At 40.5% G+C, this 18,797-nt stretch overlaps 2 long non-coding RNA genes across 2 annotated transcripts; both read right to left on the reverse strand.

Moving 5' to 3' along the window:
• Positions 1-2,351: 2,351 nt before the first annotated feature.
• On the reverse strand, positions 2,352-9,597 carry LOC135261238 (uncharacterized). Its single transcript, XR_010331859.1, has 3 exons — positions 5,360-9,597; positions 3,732-3,874; positions 2,352-3,124 (listed from the first exon to the last, which is right to left on the reverse strand). It is a non-coding gene; the product is annotated as an uncharacterized LOC135261238 (long non-coding RNA).
• A 7,373-nt stretch (positions 9,598-16,970) lies between these two features.
• Positions 16,971-18,630, reverse strand: LOC135260362 (uncharacterized). Its single transcript, XR_010331546.1, has 2 exons — positions 18,373-18,630; positions 16,971-18,047 (listed from the first exon to the last, which is right to left on the reverse strand). It is a non-coding gene; the product is annotated as an uncharacterized LOC135260362 (long non-coding RNA).
• Positions 18,631-18,797: the final 167 nt, after the last annotated feature.

An 18,797-nucleotide genomic window follows, 5' to 3' on the forward strand; every position in this document is an offset into this window, starting at 1 on the left:
ATTCATAGTACAAATGCTAAAAAATATATTTGAGGGCATAAAAAAAAATGTTTTATCCGAAAAAATATGTATACATTCCATATCTTGTTATGGTCATAGGTACCTATACTAGTATATACAAAATTTTTGGCTCGTCCAAAATCAAAAAAGAACCAATGTCCTAACCTTTCTTTAACCTGCTGAACACAGCCGTAAACTTGCCTCGACCCTCAGACTTATCGTTTTCATAACCCTAACCCTAAGTTGAGCCCTAAAAAGTATTTGAAACCATAGGAACTTTTGAAAACAAGTGATTACTCATTTAAAATTGTGGAAAAACTAAGTCAAGACTGTGAATTCATAGTACAAATGCTAAAAAATATATTTGAGGGCATAAAAAAAAATGTTTTATCCGAAAAAATATGTATACATTCCATATCTTGTTATGGTCATAGGTACCTATACTAATATATACAAAATTTTTGGCTCGTCCAAAATCAAAAAAGAACCAATGTCCTAACCTTTCTTTAACCTGCTGAACACAGCCGTAAACTTGCCTCGACCCTCAGACTTATCGTTTTCATAACCCTAACCCTAAGTTGAGCCCTAAAAAGTATTTGAAACCACAGGAACTTTTGAAAACACGTGATTACTCATTTAAAATTGTGGAAAAACTAAGTCAAGACTGTGAATTCCATAGTACAAATGCTAAAAAATATATTTGAGGCCTTAAAAAAAAAATGTTTTCCCTGAAAAAATATGTATATATTCCATATCTTGTTATGGTCATAGGTACCTATACTAGTATATACAAAATTTTTGGCTCGTCCAAAATCAAAAAAGAACCAATGTCCTAACCTTTCTTTAACCTGCTGAACACAGCCGTAAACTTGCCTCGACCCTCAGACTTATCGTTTTCATAACCCTATGCATGAGTTTTGCATGATCATGTTGCTGTGTGAAATGCAGTGAGCCAGTCAGGGCTTAAGCAGACTTGCTAGGCTGCATAATATGTAGCACGTGCTTCTTTTAGCGCATGTGCGATCACCTCAAAAGTTCCACACCAAAAAAATGACTTATGTTTGTTTTTCATGCAATCACACAAGGGTGTTATCTTATTGGTTTCATTTTTTCACCCCCCCCCCCCCCCCCCTCCATTTTGTTCATGTGATGTTCTCCACAGGTCAGCCTCAGTTCAGGTTACTGCTGCCAAGCATCAATCGCATTCGGTTTAGCGTATGCATAAGTGGTGATGCAGCAAGTGCCGTAATTGATTTTTTTTGTGTCGAGGATTGCATCTGCTTCGAAAGCGAGAAGCAGCTGGTGATCCCCGCATCTTGTAAATTCGCATCAAATCACTTGCCATCTTTCCGGCTGACGGACCACCCGGCGATGCGGAACAGCCCCAGTGCGGTGCATATACACATCTGAGGGACTGGTGAGCTGTGAGCCCTGTATCCACTGGAATCCATCGATCTCTGTCAAATCCTCCCAGCACATGCTCAGTTGCCATGTCACTGCACGACGGCAGACGAATGAGGACAGCACGTACAGAACACGTCCCCCTGACTGACAGCGTCAACGGGTTCTGTGTTCACATGACAGCTGGTTTAAACTGCTGCCAGTAAAGCTCATTTGCCCATTGTCATTGGCACACATTAGCATGTTTATTTTCCCCATTATATAAAATGCAGATGTACTGTACATCCGAGCCAGAATGTAATCTCAGAGTTGAGCACACACAGCAACAGAGAAAAGTAACTTGAAATAGTAATGATAGTTTCCTGCTCTGGTGAAGTCTCTTTTTAATTGAAATTTTAACCGCAGGGATTGGACAAAAAAACAGTGGCTCCTCTTGCTAATTGTGCTCTTAGAGGAAACAATTTCCATTGACCAGAAACAAGTGGAGTGTGAAGATGGAGCCTCTTTCTGCCCAGTACAGCTTTAACTGCCAAATGTGTTGTTAATACAGCCGAAGAGCTGATTCACCCTGTTAGTGTGAGTCTAATCACTGTGATTACCGCTGCTGAATTAGCTCCCTGGAATAATATTGATTTACAGAGCACTGTATTTACTAGACACAGATGGCTCTGCTTATATAAGTGTAATTTTCTCTCTGGTTGGTGGGGACAATATATCTTGTAATAATTTGTGAAAAATGTAAGCTTCCAATGTAAGTCCTTTGGGTTTAGAAGAAAATATATTTGTACTTTCTGTTCTTTAAACATATTGAAGTATTTCAACCTTATGTAATTAATTAATTTTTAAAATATAACCTCACATATACCGTAAATACATAAAGTACTTTATGATGCCCGCTAGGAGCAATCAGGCATCTGGAAAAGTAAAAAAAAAAAACAAAAAAAAAAACAGAGTATTTGTCTTTTTTTAATAAACTGGCCAAGTATAAACAGAAATAAACCTTGCACATCCATAAAAAACAAGGCACAAGGTAGTTATTAAATACAGAGGGGACAAGAACGGTTTTTACAGAAACAAAAAGGGGATTTAAATTTAATACATCGCTACCCAGAGGCTATTAGAGTCCCTACGACTGGGATCTAGACCCTAAACATTTTATGTGTCAACTGCTTTAAATCCACCTCTGCCTCTGTGCTCGGTATGAATATTTCTCAGCTCATTGTAAATGATCCTGTTCTCCATTCCCTATCTTTTTCACCCATATCGGAAGAGAACCCTGTTTAGATTTAATGATTAGTTCTCACAGGGTTTTTTTCTTTCTTTTTTTTCTTAAAAAGTCCTCCAAAGACAACACACATTTTCCCCATTATCCTCCTTTTTGTAAGTCTTTTACATTAATTTGGCTAGGGAATGCAGATGATAAGCACCAATACTGTCCATCATCGAAAGATCAAAAATAAATTACACATACATATTAAGCCATCAGGTTTGTCATAGGAATTACTGTTTAACCCACAGACCTACACTCTTTCAAAAATGTGTCACCATGTTTAAGTCTGCAAACAGCTCTGTTCCATCACAATGTTTAATGTTCATCATGCTATGGCATTATTATCGTAATATTATAGAAATAAGGGAAATAGATAGCATTCCTGGGTCTGTAGGTCTTGATGGGTATAGATCCCGCTTCACCTCAGCAAAGCCTGCATTAAATGTATTTATCCTGCAGAGTTAGAGTATGGGAGGGAAGACAACACAGAGAATATATTTGCTATATAAATCTATAAATCTATATTCTTCACTTATACAAATTCAGGTATACTGCTGGGCCTTCGTGATGAAAATTAATGAGTTCCCAGAAATACGGGAAAAAAGTATCAGCAACAAAAAAGAAAAAGTCTAAAAATAAGTTTGCATTGCTATGCAAATTCACAACCGCATTCTTGTCATAAATATATCCCAATGCCTAAGACTTTTCTGCAACTTTTCATCTAATTTTCAAAAAAAAAAACAAAAGAAACTGATGTATCATTGAAGAGGGTGAAAAACTTAAGTTTCTTATAAGCAATTAACACCAGAGCTCTCAAGTTTCAAAAATGATTAATTGTCAGGGGTTAGAAAAGATGAACAATCAACCAGAGAGGGGGGGTCAGGGGACACAATTTGTTCAGAAAATATAACTTTTTTTTGCCTTGTTTCATTTTTTAAAGTATACTAAACTTGCTGTTTAAAGAGCTGCAAACCCAGAACAATAGCTGTCATTGAAATGCATGAGAGTGTGGAACCAGCCTGTGTGAGCGTGAGATTGCTCATAAATGTGCAAGACTTACTTCAGAGCTCTGTAACAGCTGGCTTGGATTCAGCCTCTGTGCTTCTCCAACGAGGCCTGGGGTGACAGTCACCTTTAATTTATATCCAGGCACACCTCAGCCCTGGCCAAGACTGGCATTAGCTCACTGTTCACATGTCCAAACTGAGTAGAAGAGCACAGAAAAAAAAGTATTTGCATTGCTTATTGCATTCTCACAATAGACATTTCATAGATAGGGGATGTTTATTAAGAATACAGTCACCATGCTATTTATTCTTGAGCTAAGTCATAAGTAATGGATTTTACTATTAATGTGAGAATACACAGCAGTCTGACTATTCACATTCATGCAGGTTGTGATACTGATTTAAACAGCACGTATGGTGTAGATGAGGAGAACTGATATTGGCTCACAGTGCGTAAAGCTGTGTGGGAGTATTCAGTATGGTTTGTAAAAGGTCATCCATTACAGTATTGGTATTGCAGATTGCCAAGAATGTAAATGATGACTCCTCAAGTGAACAGATTTCAATATGTTTCAAATGACCGTGTGAATGCCAAATTACAGTCAAATGCTAATTACGTGTGATTGACATTGTGCCAAATAGGTTATAAATAACTGGAATACAAGTACTTCAGCAGTAATCAACAAAGACAAGACACCACTCAGGGGTATAAAGCTGGTGAAAAGTATTATAATGATTTAAACATTTCTATAGTTCATTTTCAAGCTAGTTTCCACACAAGTAACTGTTGATAGTGAGCATGCACAATAAAAGAATTTCACATGCTGTACTCACTATGTTAACTGGTTTCAAACACAGAATGTACTGGAGTGTTGAATTCTTTTCTAGTGTTGAAGTATATCTATGCAAATATATCATAAACACAAAATGCACAATACAGTGCACTGGAATGAGGAATTAGTCATTTGACCTTACTGCATTTTGTTTTGTAGTCTGAAGTCAAAATGTCCTTACCTTATCATTTAAACCCCTGGATAAATTCAGAATAATCTGTCTGGATAATGTGCTCTTTAGGGTATTGAATGCGTAGAAATTGTTGTTACTTTTAAAATCTAAGAGTCATGCAAGGTTTCCCTGTCTTTAAACCTCCCCGACTCTGAAACAAGCTGGCACAAGGGAAAATAAAAGTTGAAGCAGATATTTGTGATATAAAGCATAGAACATTTGCCCATTGCTGAAAGAAGTTATTTTTTCTTAACACTGTGATCAGGTAGGAAAAAGCATTTCCTTCTCTTTAAGTGTAGAAACTGCAGTCTAAAATAAATGCTATAAAATTTCCTAGGCTTCTTCAACCTGAAAAAATTCAATTCAGAGTGAGAGTTTGACATATATTAAATTGCACTGCTTAGTTTGCAGGTGGTATTTGAACGGGAGAACGGTATCCATCTAAAAAAAGTGACCTGGACTGAAATTGCACATTGTGGCAGTAGACAGTTATCATTCTCCCCACTCCTGGAAATTTACTGGGATGCAATTCAAAGACCCCATTTGATTCTGACAGAGCATTCTGACATAGGAATCTACAAGCTACACTTCATTGTTGTGTCAAGGCACATTTAGGCTAGCCTACTCGCAAAATAGCACTTAGCCCATTGAGTCTTAATGGAGATTTACGACATACCACCGGGTGCCATTGTGGACATGTGAACTTCATCCATTTTAACGGTGGCTGTGTCCTCTCACGGCTTTCTTTGCGTTCGGGGCCAGACTATACATCTGTGAACGAGACAATAGGCTTGCAGCCTAATCCATAAAACAGAGCATCCAACCATCTTTATCAAGTCAAGTTCAACAGTAGATGTGACAAAGCATGAAAGAGGTGGAGAAATAGGCAGTACAAACCAGCAGCATGCACAGACTCTCTAAGGGGCAGGGGCAAAAAATTACAAAAGGGCACCTCCACCATGTGCACTAACATTTGGCTTGAATAAAAAAATCTAAAATATCTTTCTGTGCTGTCAACATTTCATACATTATTGAAGTATTTGACTTTTCCTCATAGTTTTATAAGCCAAGCACAGCTGTCAGCACATCTTAAGCGTACCTTGGAGAATATGTGCAATGGGGTTCACACCTTCAATTTCATAACTTGCGCTGACCTTTAAAAGAGTCTTGGTAGAATAAATCCTGTTACCACTTCATTAGAACCAATCGGTTCCCTTCCTGAGAGGGCCCATGCGTAAAGAATATTTGTTTAGGGGACAAGGCTGAATGCCAGAGTGGGCACAAGAGATTCAGGTTTAAAATTCTAGTTTCAGCATAATTTCCCCCCTCCCCCCCTTCTTCATTTTTGGAATCGCCTTGACCATTTCCATTTTACATTTTTTTAAGGTATCTACAGTAGCAGTTTCTGTTATCCAGAGGGACTAATAGCTCCTCATACAATACACTCACCTGCAAGCAAGTTATTGTTCTGCAAGCAAGTTATTATTATGTATGCTACAATGACACCAGCTGCCTACAAGTAACTTGTAACATGACAGCTAGTTACCTGTAAGCGCCTGGTAAGCTGGGGGGGAAAACAAATTCTATCAACACAGTGGCTAGTTCCGTGTTTCATTCAAGCAGATACAGTGGTAAGGTCGGCAAAGTTCATCTGCTTTTTGTCATGGCCGCCATAAATGATAAAGCAATCCTTCATGTCTCCAGGTGTTGTTCCCCTGGAAACAGATCGGCTTCAAATCTGGAATGCAGGCAGCGAACACGTTTTGGAAATCGTTGGAGGTGAGCCCTCGTGACATTGACGCAATTAAAAGTTCTGTTTGCATGGCATTCTAAACAAAGCTGAACAAACATGGCTCTGATAGCATTAATGCACAGACTAGATGTAAATGCTCTCTCTTTCCTGGCTGTGGTTTTGCAAATGGATCTACTGTGTGCTGTCTGCACATAAAATAGATTGCATTGTGAAGATTCAGTGTATTCTCAAACTTAAAGCTTTACAGCATAAATCAGTTGTTGTGTGATTATGACTAGTGCCATTGTTCAAAGGAGAAATTACACTGAACTCTACACCTTACAATATTTGCTAGGCTAAAAAAAAGGCAGGCAGGTAAACACATTAGTTTAACGAGATATATTAAGCACTTATGGAGCCAGAGCGAAACTCAGAAAATTAAATCTCCACCATTTTTATGAGTTATACTGTTTAACCTGTGGGCAAAGGAGATCAAATGCATATCATTTAAGAGGGCATTTAAAAACACTGGGAGAAGCAGACGATGTAAAAGTGACCTGTGACTTTGGTGAACAGAGGGATGGCCCATTATCTCGCGTGTGATAGATCAGTGAATGTAATTATTGAAAAAGAGGAGGCAGAGACTGTGACACCGGGCCGAGCCAGGCTACATAAAAAGCCCAGTCGGGTGTGGATTAATCAAGCTTTTGAAGACTCGCCTCTGCCTGGCCTCAGAGGGAGACGTGACGGAAACCCAGCAGAGAATGGAAATGTCGGCATTTCACTTCTCTTCTCCTTTTTTGCTTTGAAGAAACGGGCTTGTTTCTGCGTCAAGGGTTTCTCATCGACGCCCTGAAATTTTTTTTAAAATTACTACCTAGAAAGTACGTTTTCATTTAGCGTTGAACTCGGGGGTTAGCAGTGAATTCGTCCTGCCTTTAGAGCTATGACACATCCCAATGTACAATGGCAACTTACTGTAAGCAGATTACCACAGGTGCCTGACATAGTACTTTAAGTTGTAATATTGCAATTGCTTTTTATTTATTGAAAGTGATTCCATTAATCTTAGTTTTTTAAGCTTCAGCTGAAAATTCTAACCACCCAATTTGTTAGTGAGCACTGAGGTACTGCTGTATTATTACTGCATTATTGAATATCACATAGCATAATTATGATCTGGATGATTTATTCATAGTCTTGGTTCAAAAGGAGATCCCGTGGAATAGTAATGTGGTTACAAATCATTTACCTCTCATTTTTAGTCAAGAAATATGAACATGGTTAGCTTTCGTTGTGATACCAGGAAACTTTTTTCTTAGTAATCTGTGCAGTAGGCCTCATGAAAGCAGTGAAACCATTTTAGACTGGTTCCAGGTTTGACACAAAGCACAATTAAAAATTATAACAAAGTAAGGCCTTAAACATTTTCTTAAAATTTATTTAAACATGTATGATGTTTCAGTAGTCTAAGAGGAAATTTCATGGCGGTAACATTACCCTAGAGTTTACATAACCTTCCATAGCATTTTCCTTGGCAATTTCAAATAAAAATGTACATTTGTTAATAGCTAGCTACATGTGTATTTTTCTATCTATTATGGCCTATTTGGGATTGATGTAATGCAAAAGAATGATAGTGACCATACTAAAATGAGGATGTCTTGGAGTTCCTTCCACCACAAGGTTGAAAAGAGAAAAAAAAAAAAGTCTGAAATATAAAATTAGAAAACGGTTCGACACTGACACACATTGTGGCTGCAGTGAAGAAGCCTACCCTAACACTCATCTGTATTGTTCAGATTAAATCAGATGTCTAACAGGTACTGCATATACCTGCTCTCTGTAAAATTCCATTGAACAGCTTGTTACACACTTATTCCAAAAGCCCACGGGGGCGCATGAAATAAGAATGGCCATTGTACTTCATGTTCTCATAGATTTACACTGGGCCACTTGTATTCAAATGTACTTTACATTTATGGATCCCTTTGAAGTGGCTCGTTACCTGTGTTTTTTTATTAGTGCTGTCTGGCGTAGTCTACGTTACGACTTCCTGTGTATGCGATTTATGAGTGCCTGTCTCTGAGCTTGCCTTGAATTTAAGGCCTCTCAGGAGATCTCATAACAGATACTCTGTTTGCTGAGAAGTTATTCAGATTTATATGCATAACAATTCCATCTTTATCTTGTTGAAGGACGGTGTTATGATTTGCTGCCTCTTTGTATTCACAAATGGGTTTGATCAAAGCCAGTCCCATAGCTAACTCTGAAACCAAAATCTCTTATTAGTAACTTCCTAGATGCATAACTGGAGGAGAGAACAGAAGGAAAGCAGAGGTTAATATACATTCAGAAAACATAATAGCTGCTATCATGCTACTAAGGTGTCACATAAAACTCCTTCCCCAGGTGTACGTTTTCAGCTTATGTTTAGTTCCACAGAATTTAAGATTCTCACTGGCACAGATGTTTTGTACTGCATATCCAATTAGAACAAGCAAGATGTGCAACCACTCAGTTAAGTAGGAGGGTTTTAATAACAAGGTCAACAAAACAATTTTGGTAACATTTTACTTGAACTACAATGTAATCCTTCAGCATAATTCAGCACAATTGAAAATAAACATTAATATCAAAACTCCAACCATTTACAAATAGCATCCAGAGAATTATGCGCATTTGAAAGGTGTCACCTCAATTTTTCAAGCAGCCAAGAGTCCACTTCAAAACTGTGTCACAACACATTATCAAAGTAGTTCCTCAAACAGTTTATTACGAAATACCCCAGAAACAATTGGAGAACACACACCTCCATACAGGAAACCATCAGAAATATTAGAGCTATACCTGAGCCCTTTTCACTAACGCCTGACTGAAAAAAGATATTTTCAGATAATGCGTGCATAATATTACACAAGCCCTGCAGGACACAAACCTGCGGATCCATATTGTGTTTCCTCATCCAAATACAATATACAGTATATGAAATCCTACCCGACTACAGTCACTGGATCCAGAAGGACTGGCAACGTTCTGTTCGTTCGCCATGTGGCGTGGGACACTTGAGAACCCTTCCCCCGGTTCTTTGGCACGTTCGACGCCTGACCGCCAGCCTCATAACAAGCGGACAATCTGCCGTGCTGTTTCATATCACAGTCCAAAAACATCTCCGTCACTATGGCAATCCCCCCCCCTCCCCCCCATATCACCATATCCAAAGAGGGATATCAGTCACCTTCTTCAATATTTGAAGCAAGCTTCACAGGCGCTGTTTGTGAAACTATGAGAGAAAAGCAGCTTAGTTTGACTCATTAGTGGATCTTGCTAAAAATGTATTTTTTGCCATTGTGTGTTTTACTGACTTAGAATAGTGAGACATCTAATCTATTCAGTTTAGTGAACCAAGTAGCCGTTTGGCCAGAACCAATTTAACTACAGTAGACTACCTTCATAGCTGTGCTAGCATTCTACAAGTAATATAACTACAAACACTGCTAGCAGTTGATATTGTATTTTCTTTCTCCTCCAAAGCTGTTCAACAGATTTATTGCTTTTGTTGTACAGTCTTACTGAATGTATATTTCACAAATTATGCAAGAGCCTGTAATTTTGCAATTAGCATTCAGTTATTATACTTAGTCATTTAATAATAAAACTTATCTTTCAAAATTTATAAATGCTGCCAATAGTTGATCATCTTGTACATTTCTCTGTGTGCACATATTTAGAGGACCACAATAAATGATATTCACAATACAACTGCATACTACACACTGTGTTCTGCCAGGACAGAGAATGGTGCATGTAGCAATACTTGTGAAATGCAAACAGAATGGAAAGAAGAAACAGAGAACAATGATTGTGCCTTACAGATAGTAAGTTGCATATAATGTAGTAGCATACATTGAAATGAGCCTCAGATCTCTCTTGACCCCCCCCCCCCCACCCCCCCACCCCCACAAACACACACAAAAAAAAATCACTCACTTGGATGGAGTTTGACCTGAGGTCACAAGTTAAATTACTTCTTTTGTTAATAATATGAATAATGTAAATTAAATGGTATTATTGATGTCTATGCTACATTTTAATCTGTTTATGCACTCCTGGTAAACATTGTCATAATTGTTCTGTTTTCATAGCCTTGAAAATTGTGTTTTGCCATGAATGTTTTTCAGGAAAGAAAAAAAATCACAGAACTATGTGAAAGTGCAAATTTTGAAAGAATATCAAGCTGTGAGAAACAGCATTTGAAAGCATTGTTCTCTTCCCTTTGTCAGCTAAATGTCGTATTATTGCACCCTCCTCCACCTCCCTGTGCCTCCTGCTCCTCAATAAAACACACTCCCCATAGCGAAAGAAATTTACAGATTTGTCACTGATGTCACTAATTAGAAAATTATGACAATGGACCAGCTATTTCTCTACTTGAGAATAGGATGCCTCATTTTCATTCGTGGTCTTGTGTCCTCAGGGATGTTTAAAAAAAAAAAAAAATGTTTTCCCTAATAAATATGCATTTACTAGACATTTTGTATGGTCATAGGTACACATGCTACTAGAGAAATGTTTTGGTTCATTCAAAACCATTAACAAACCCATGACCTTACCTTTCTTGAAGCTGCTAAACACAACCGTGAACTTGCCTCAACCCTCAGACTTACCGTTTTCCTAACCCTAACCCTAGCTGAACCCTAGTTTGAGCCCTAAACCCTAATTGAAGCCATTGGTACCTTTGAAAACATCAGAAAACCCATTTAAAATTGATGGAAAACAAGGTAAATATCATGAATACTATAATACAAATGCAAAATAACGTTTGAGGTCATTATAAAAATTATTTGACCTTTTTCCAAAAAAAGGAACACAGTGAAGTGTGTTTTCAGTTATCTTCAACCCTCAGTTAAAACTATACTCACAAACATTTTCACTCCATTTATGTTTCACCTGTCATTGTGTGAGAGTGTCATTTTATGAACACAAACTGTACTGGCAAGGTGTCCATGAGTATTATCAAACTGATCTCTTTCTCTCTCAGTCCAAACCAATAATTCTCAAAATCCCATTTTCAATAAATTACCATACATTTTTTGCTGAAACTTCAGTCCAAATTTCCAAACATTTGAGGCAAAATAACTTAATCTAGCAACATAGCGGTACGCAACATCATCTGCACCACATGCCACCATGTTGCCATCCTTGTCCCAGCTGTACATCCTGCTTCTCTCCTTTCTTCAAGAGAAATAAAATAAATGGCGACAAAGCTGAAAGCCTGAAGGAAGAGATTTGTAGCTGCTACACTGGACTGTCACAGGGACCTTTGCGGGAGTCCCGGAAGAGGCCAAAGATCAGAGCCTGTCAGGAATCTGAGGCTTCTTCACCCGGCAGATAAATTCTCCTTCTCTAGTTTCCCTGATATCCCTCCTTGCCTGCAGCTATCTCCTCCCAAGCACGTCAAGGACCTGAGATATTACAGCCTTCACTCTCGACACCAAACAAATCTCTTGTTCGTTGGAGAGATTTATGGGCTTCTGTCTGTAGAGAATACAGTGGCAGGTAATGTCATTGATGAAGAACTACATATATTGAACTGGATTGAAAAGAAATGTAATATTTGTCTCAATATTTAATGTACATCAGTGCATTATATATTCTCTAACGTTGAAACTTTTCTGTTTCTGTTTAATTCGCGTGTCGTGGGTGTGTTTTACAGAACCTATACCTGCTGTCTTGTAATCCATAGGCCATCAGCTGTGCCACTGTTGCTGCAGCAATGTACCTTCCACGTCTGACGTACCTAAATATATATTCACAAGTGAGCAGTGTATGGCATTCTCAGCTCCAGATGACTCACAAACTCCGTTGCTGGTGGCTCTGTCACTCCTTGTTGTCTTTCCGTAAAACCGCATACCCCAGTCTCTCTTTTCTTTATGCATGGTTGGTAATAAAAATAAAAAGCTGTCAAACATTTGCATCAATAAAAGGGGACAGGCTATAAGCATGCTGATGGCTCTGCACTATACGTTGTGGCTCTTTTGGGAGACTGGAAATGTCATCCTGCAAAAGAAATCGATGCCCAAGTGATGCCAATGCGCAGACAGGTACGAGTCATACTGGACGCTATTAGATATTATCAGATAGAAAAGTCATCACGGAGAATCTGCTGCTAACATGGAGCACTACTGGGGAACTTTGCTTTTTTGTTTTGTTTTGTTTTGTTTTGGACAATAAAAAAATAACTGCAGCCTTGAAATATTTAATGTATGCACGACCTGTAGCTGTTGCATTTTTTAAACGTTTTTAATAGCAATAATTAAATATTCTGTTGCGTGGCATTAAAACACGGTATACAATATTACAAACTGCACTGTATCGTAAAAACATCTATGAATAAATTAAACTGGGCGATTAATTTTTAATGTGTTCACTTGTAGTGCAGCTCTTTCAGGTCAAGTAATATCATCAGCTGCGCAACGGATATACCAATACCATGGCCTTTCCACAACAGGGCTTTGCGTGAGCAGGAGCCCTCGAGCGAGCTCAGCGATTTCGACCCGACAAAATCACCAGCAATCAGAAGCACCGAAGGCAGAGCTCGAAAGCACGTACAGCAAATCAAACATTTCCTCATTGCTATTCCACACAGGCCTAATTAACATGCCGCTAAGCAGATCAGATAACAGTAATAAACAGCTTAATGCAAGCTCAGGCCTGCATTTCTCCTTGCACCATTCCCGCACGTCTTCAACTCGCAATTGGAAAAAAACAAACTTTTTTTCCAAGTTTTATCTGCTTTTTCCTTCCCTTTCATCCCTGAAACAGAATTCCTTCACCTTAATAATTAAACAGCAAGGGGCTCGCATCCCAATCCACTACTAAGCGGCACATTCATTTTGAATGGCGTACACGGGAGCTATGTAACATCCTGGTACCCCCTGAGAGAAGAACGGGTAAACACACCAATGAATTAACGAAGACAAGCTTCAAATGGCAAATGAATCCCCTTTCCTCCCCCTGACATATTTCAGTGCCAAAAACCCAGGGCTGTCGGAATGAAGCATCCAGTTATTAAATTACACTAAATAAGCTTCCCATGGAGTTATTAATCTTAAAAGTGTTTATTGGATTAAGGCAGAGGCAATATTTTTAGAAGAGGAAAATGAAATCACATTTCATTTATTTCTCTTCAGAAATCTTGAACGTACTGCAGATGTACTGTATCTTTACCGGATAAAGTTCATTACTTTCCATGCCTGATGGTCTTGTTGTTTGCTGGAGGATGGATAACTGAACAGAATTAGCTATTAACATCGAGGCAGACTGCAGGTACCGCATTGTTACAGATCTTGCTTCCCTTTGCTCGCCTGCGGGTTTAGCATTTTTATACAGTATTTCACTTGCCGCATATTTGTCTTTAATTTAAGTTTTATATTTAGTGTTTTTTTTTTTGTTTTGTTTTTAACATCATTTTTTACACATTTAAGTTACAATAGGAAAGTTGTTTCCCAGAAGTTGCTTGTGTTGAGGGATCCTGTACCATGTTTTTAGGTTTGTACATTTTCTCTTTCTATCATATTTCAGAATGGCACTCTCTGGGCACAACCTCATGCTTGCCAGGTGTTTGCAGAAATATTGCAGCCATTAAAATCCAACACATTGGCTGGGTCTATCTCATGGCACGGAGCTATCTTCCTCAGAATAAGAGCAACATTTTCTGTTACCTTGCAAGTGTGATTGACCTGCACCACCCCATCCGCATTCCCCTGAAGATCTGGGCGTTGAACATTTGTGGGATTCATCATGCTTTGGTGTCATGTCCTCACTGCCTTCTGGATTTAAAGTGTCATTCAGAATGCTTTTGAGTGCTTTTTGATTCTTCCACCCCCAAGATTACTCCTCCTTGAGGCCAATCAATGGATGGAGCAATGATGATGCGATACTGTCTTCATCCAGCCTCCTGTCAGAAGAATTTCATGCCCCTCACACCTACCTTCGCTTTCACACTTCCCTGATTTTCACTGCTAGTTTATTATTTTACTCCCCTCTGTATGTCTCACAAGCTCATATAAAAAAACATGTAGAGTGACTGAAAGGACAGAGAGGGGGATGGTGAAAAAGCGGATGACTCTAAAATGGAAGCTTGTCTCTATGGCTTCCAACACGTGCGGGTGTCTCAGGAGCAGAGAGCAATTTCATTTCGCGTGTTTCTCCGTGTCTGAGCCGTGTAGACGTGTCACTTCCCCCTGTTCAGCTGTTTGCCGTGAGGGCGGTCTCTCAAGGTGGGAAAATGAGCTTGTCTGTTGCGTGCGGCGCTGGGAAGATTGGGGTGAGGGAGACGAATCGGATTTAGAACGAGCGCGCTCAGATCCCGCCCTGGTACACTGACCTTGGCTCCCGAGGAGCTGACAGATGTGCTTGTGATGATACAGGAAATCTTGAGGAGATGAGGGGGCTTCTGAGCGCAATATGAACCGCGGTCAAAGTGTGTGAACCGCGTGGGAGGGAGGGACAGTTCACATGACATCCCCCCCGGGGTTAAACAACGTTCATTTCTGATCGAGAAACTCATTGACCCTGATGTGACCTTTTCGGATATTACAGTTAAGACTAAAACTGAGAGCATACTGATTCCGATGCTTTCCCCGGTGGTGAGTGGGCTATCTACCTGGTGGGGAACAGATTAATTCTCCTACTGGTAATAGAGAAAGATTAACAGGTCAAACCCTGGCCATTTTCACGCCGAACACATCTTCATGCTTCCTGCAGGCTGGGAAATGATATTGATCAAATAGACTGTGGGTTGTACCTGAATGATGATGAATATTGACTCAGATTTTATCACATTTCATAGTCACTACATTGGGAACCTATACTAAATATTTCAAATGCATCACTTCCTGGGAATAGTCAACATACCCACAAAGGCTTGTTGAATTAGAATTGTTCCAGGTAACACACGTCAGTCATCGTGTCAATCAATGTGACTTACAAGTAATTATGTTCAAAACATGACTTTAAGTGACTGAATGAGAGCACTATTTACAGATAGACTGTGCAGAATACTTGTCCTCATCAGTGCATTGTGGTAAAAGATCATTCTCTATTCTCTTTCAGGCATTAATCCCCCAGCTCTTGCACATCTATGAGCCGTCAGGTGGCTGCAAGTTTTGTATCTTGCTTGGGAACATCATGCAGAAAAAAATATTTCTTTATTTTTTAAATTGCTTTTTGTGCAGATTTCTTTTTCTTGTTTGTGCGTCTCTGAAGCCTGTGCGTGTCTCCACACAGATGGCTTCATGAGCACTGCAGACATCTGTTTTCCCAACACTGATTTAACCCCGCCCCCAACCAAGCAGCGACCCCCAACCAAGCACCCCCCCCCCCCCGGGGCAACCCCAGCAGCGGTTAGAGGGAAAACAGCCGTGACAAATTCAACGACCGGGGTTCCGTTGAGCCCTTGTTTTTATTATGGCCTCTGCCTCCTCGACGCAGCAGTGCCGCGGTCCCAGGCTGGGATTTCAGGCCTGGGCTTGGAAAGGTTCTCGGAGAGGGGGAGAGAGAGAGACGTCCGAGGGACGCGTGTCAAATCCACTAGCGCTTGTGTAATGGAGGGTGAAGAAAGGGCATCGCCGCGGGCCAGACAGACAGCTGCACGAGAGAGAGACTGTTTATCGACACGAGAAAGTGCAAGCCTGCGATTATGCGCTACATTATTGCTCGTCTTGAATTAATTCGCAACATAAATATGACATAAGCCCGATGCTGGAGCTGAAGTCTTATTTGACCCCCAGTGACCCTGTTACCCAACGGGAAGGACTGCGGCAATGTAAAGTTGTTTCAATCGTTAGGAAGGAAGTAGAGCCGTGCTAATATTTGCGGGGTTGTTTAGCATTTTTTCTGACAATGGCCCAAATATAGGCTTAACGATCTTTGATTTTCTGTTCAGAACATAGAATTCCCAGCTGTGTAGCGTTCAGCTCATTTCCTCTGAATCACACGTGGTGTATTTTCTGCAGAATGCCCTCACAACTGTGTCAGGCGGGGTTCTTAATTATTTCCTGGTTTTTTTTCTCCCTGAGGCACCATTGGTTGTGTTTGAATGAGAATGGGACTTCAAAAGAATTCTCTTACACGGAATATACAGGCATACAACCTAGAAACCCACACCAGCCATGCAATAGATCTACTGTAACTGAAATATTTGCACAGACACAGACGCAGCATTTAATCTCAGAAATACTATTACACGATCTGTCAAGCATCTCTGTTTCAAAATATATGCCCAGTGGCCAGAATTGTTACCCCTGTAAGACATTAATTTAATGAGATGAAACAAACTTTCAATCAACATGTGGCGATGGACTACCGTAAACTGGGATTGTCTAACACTGAAGAACTGCTGATCTCTGAAAACTCAACAGGATTTACAGCACATGTGGGATTACAGTCAAGCTGTGAAATGAGGGCTGGCATACACTTACAGCAGCTAGGAGCAGAAAAAGAGCCACAAAATAGGTGTGTATATAATCACCCAAAACATACAGTGGTCCAGTGTGGTACTGAGTCCCATTTACTGCAAGGCATTAGCCAAAACAACACAACACACTGGCGCTTCACATTAATACCATGCTTACACAAATGTGCGACTAGTGGGGCCAGTCAGGGAAACAGTGAGGAGTGGAGCTTACAGTACAGCGCCGGGGAATTGTGGGTCCGACTCCCTGTCTATGGCCTTGCTGTTGTCCTGCAGCTGAAAAACACTTAACCCCAGTTTCTCCCAGAAAGCTTCAGCCATTTACAAATCAACGCAAGTCGGAGTCAATTCTGGGAGATGTAATTGCATGGGACAGCTGCAAATCGCACTGGGACGGGCAGTTTCAGGAGAGAAGGTCTATTGATTCCCAGGTTTTAACAACAGGCTCGGCGCAGTTCATTAGAACCGGGCAGTGTAGCCTCGCTTACCAAGAGCCTGCTTAGCCGGCCGCGTGCGTCTGGAGGGGACTGTCCACTTAGCGGAGAAGTGTACGCAGAGCGATGCCTGTGTCCCACTGGTCCCTTATGTAATGACAAAAGCCTGCTGTCCTCTGACTGAGCGAGCGAAACACGCGGGGCTTTCGATCGCTCTGCATGCACGCACGCGTCATCTCGGTTAAGAGCACGCGCGTCACCGGAGGTGTTGCCAGGCTGGACACGCAGCTGGCAGGCCAGGCCACCGGCAGCGCACTGACAAAGGTCTCAGAGATGACGCGGACCGGACGCGGTCAGCCAGTGTGTCCAAGGTCTCTCGGCATCAGAGCTCTACCTCTTTTAGCAGTGCTCCCGCTCCCTCTCTTCACTCGTCTGTCCAGTTCAATCTGCGTGTCCGCGCCAGCCCCAGTGATAGCAGTGCATCATCATCAAGCCGCAACCGGCAGCTGCTAGCCATCAAAAGCGGAAGTCATTCCCCCGCCAATACTTTATGGAGACAGAGTGCGCGAGGAAGCACAGGGACAGGTCAGCAGATGCTAAAGGAGAAGAGAGACTCACTTGGATGTGTGATTCATGCTTGTCAACAGCCAGCCTCATTTCCTGTGTCCAACAAAGCGTTGCCATGCAGATCACAAGGTGCATGATGGATGGCTCTTCGGTCCTTGAAGTGCAGTCAATACAGTCAAATGTAAATGAAGTGAAGCGTTTCAGAGCATTGTTTCCAGCCATAGTTCCTATTTTAATGAGAAGTAAACTTTCTGTGGCACAAAGTACAACGGCAAAACCCTTGCACTATCCATGCTGTGATCACCTTATAAGGCAGTGGCATAATAGAATTTTAGTATCTAGAGAGAGCTGCCAATTAACCTGTGAATTATTCTGTATTTAAAATTATATTTAAGTATTAAAATAATAAATAATTTTACTACTCTAACATATAGAAAGCCACGTATTCGTTTATTTTGGGTGAAAGTAAACTTGCTTACCAATAGCCTATGTAGGCTAGTTCTTGCCAGTTGCTAGGGCATAAACATAAACATGTAGAAGGAGCAGCAGCTTCAGTACAGTATGTAGCCTATGTAACGGTTGTGTCTGCAGCTCTGGCTCCACTCGCCCTCACTTTCAGACTCGCTTTCTTTTAATTATTAGGCGTAACAGTTTTACAGAATGTTGTGACAGGTACACCCGTTGCAGCCATTGAACAAACCGTTTCAGTTTATTTTTTTCTCTTTTGAGCGCCCGCCTTATGCGTGTACGTCAACGCGTAGTCTAACGCCGGGCACCCACCGCACGCGTCGCGTAAGCGTCGCGTAATTGATGAATTGGCAGATAGTCCATTTTCGGGGTTGAATGGGAATATATGGGCCTAGGTTACAGTTTAATTAATACATTGGGATAATAAGAAGCTGAT

This window comes from Anguilla rostrata, chromosome 8 (assembly GCF_018555375.3).
Source record: "Anguilla rostrata isolate EN2019 chromosome 8, ASM1855537v3, whole genome shotgun sequence".
In the NCBI taxonomy this organism is placed as follows: domain Eukaryota; kingdom Metazoa; phylum Chordata; class Actinopteri; order Anguilliformes; family Anguillidae; genus Anguilla; species Anguilla rostrata.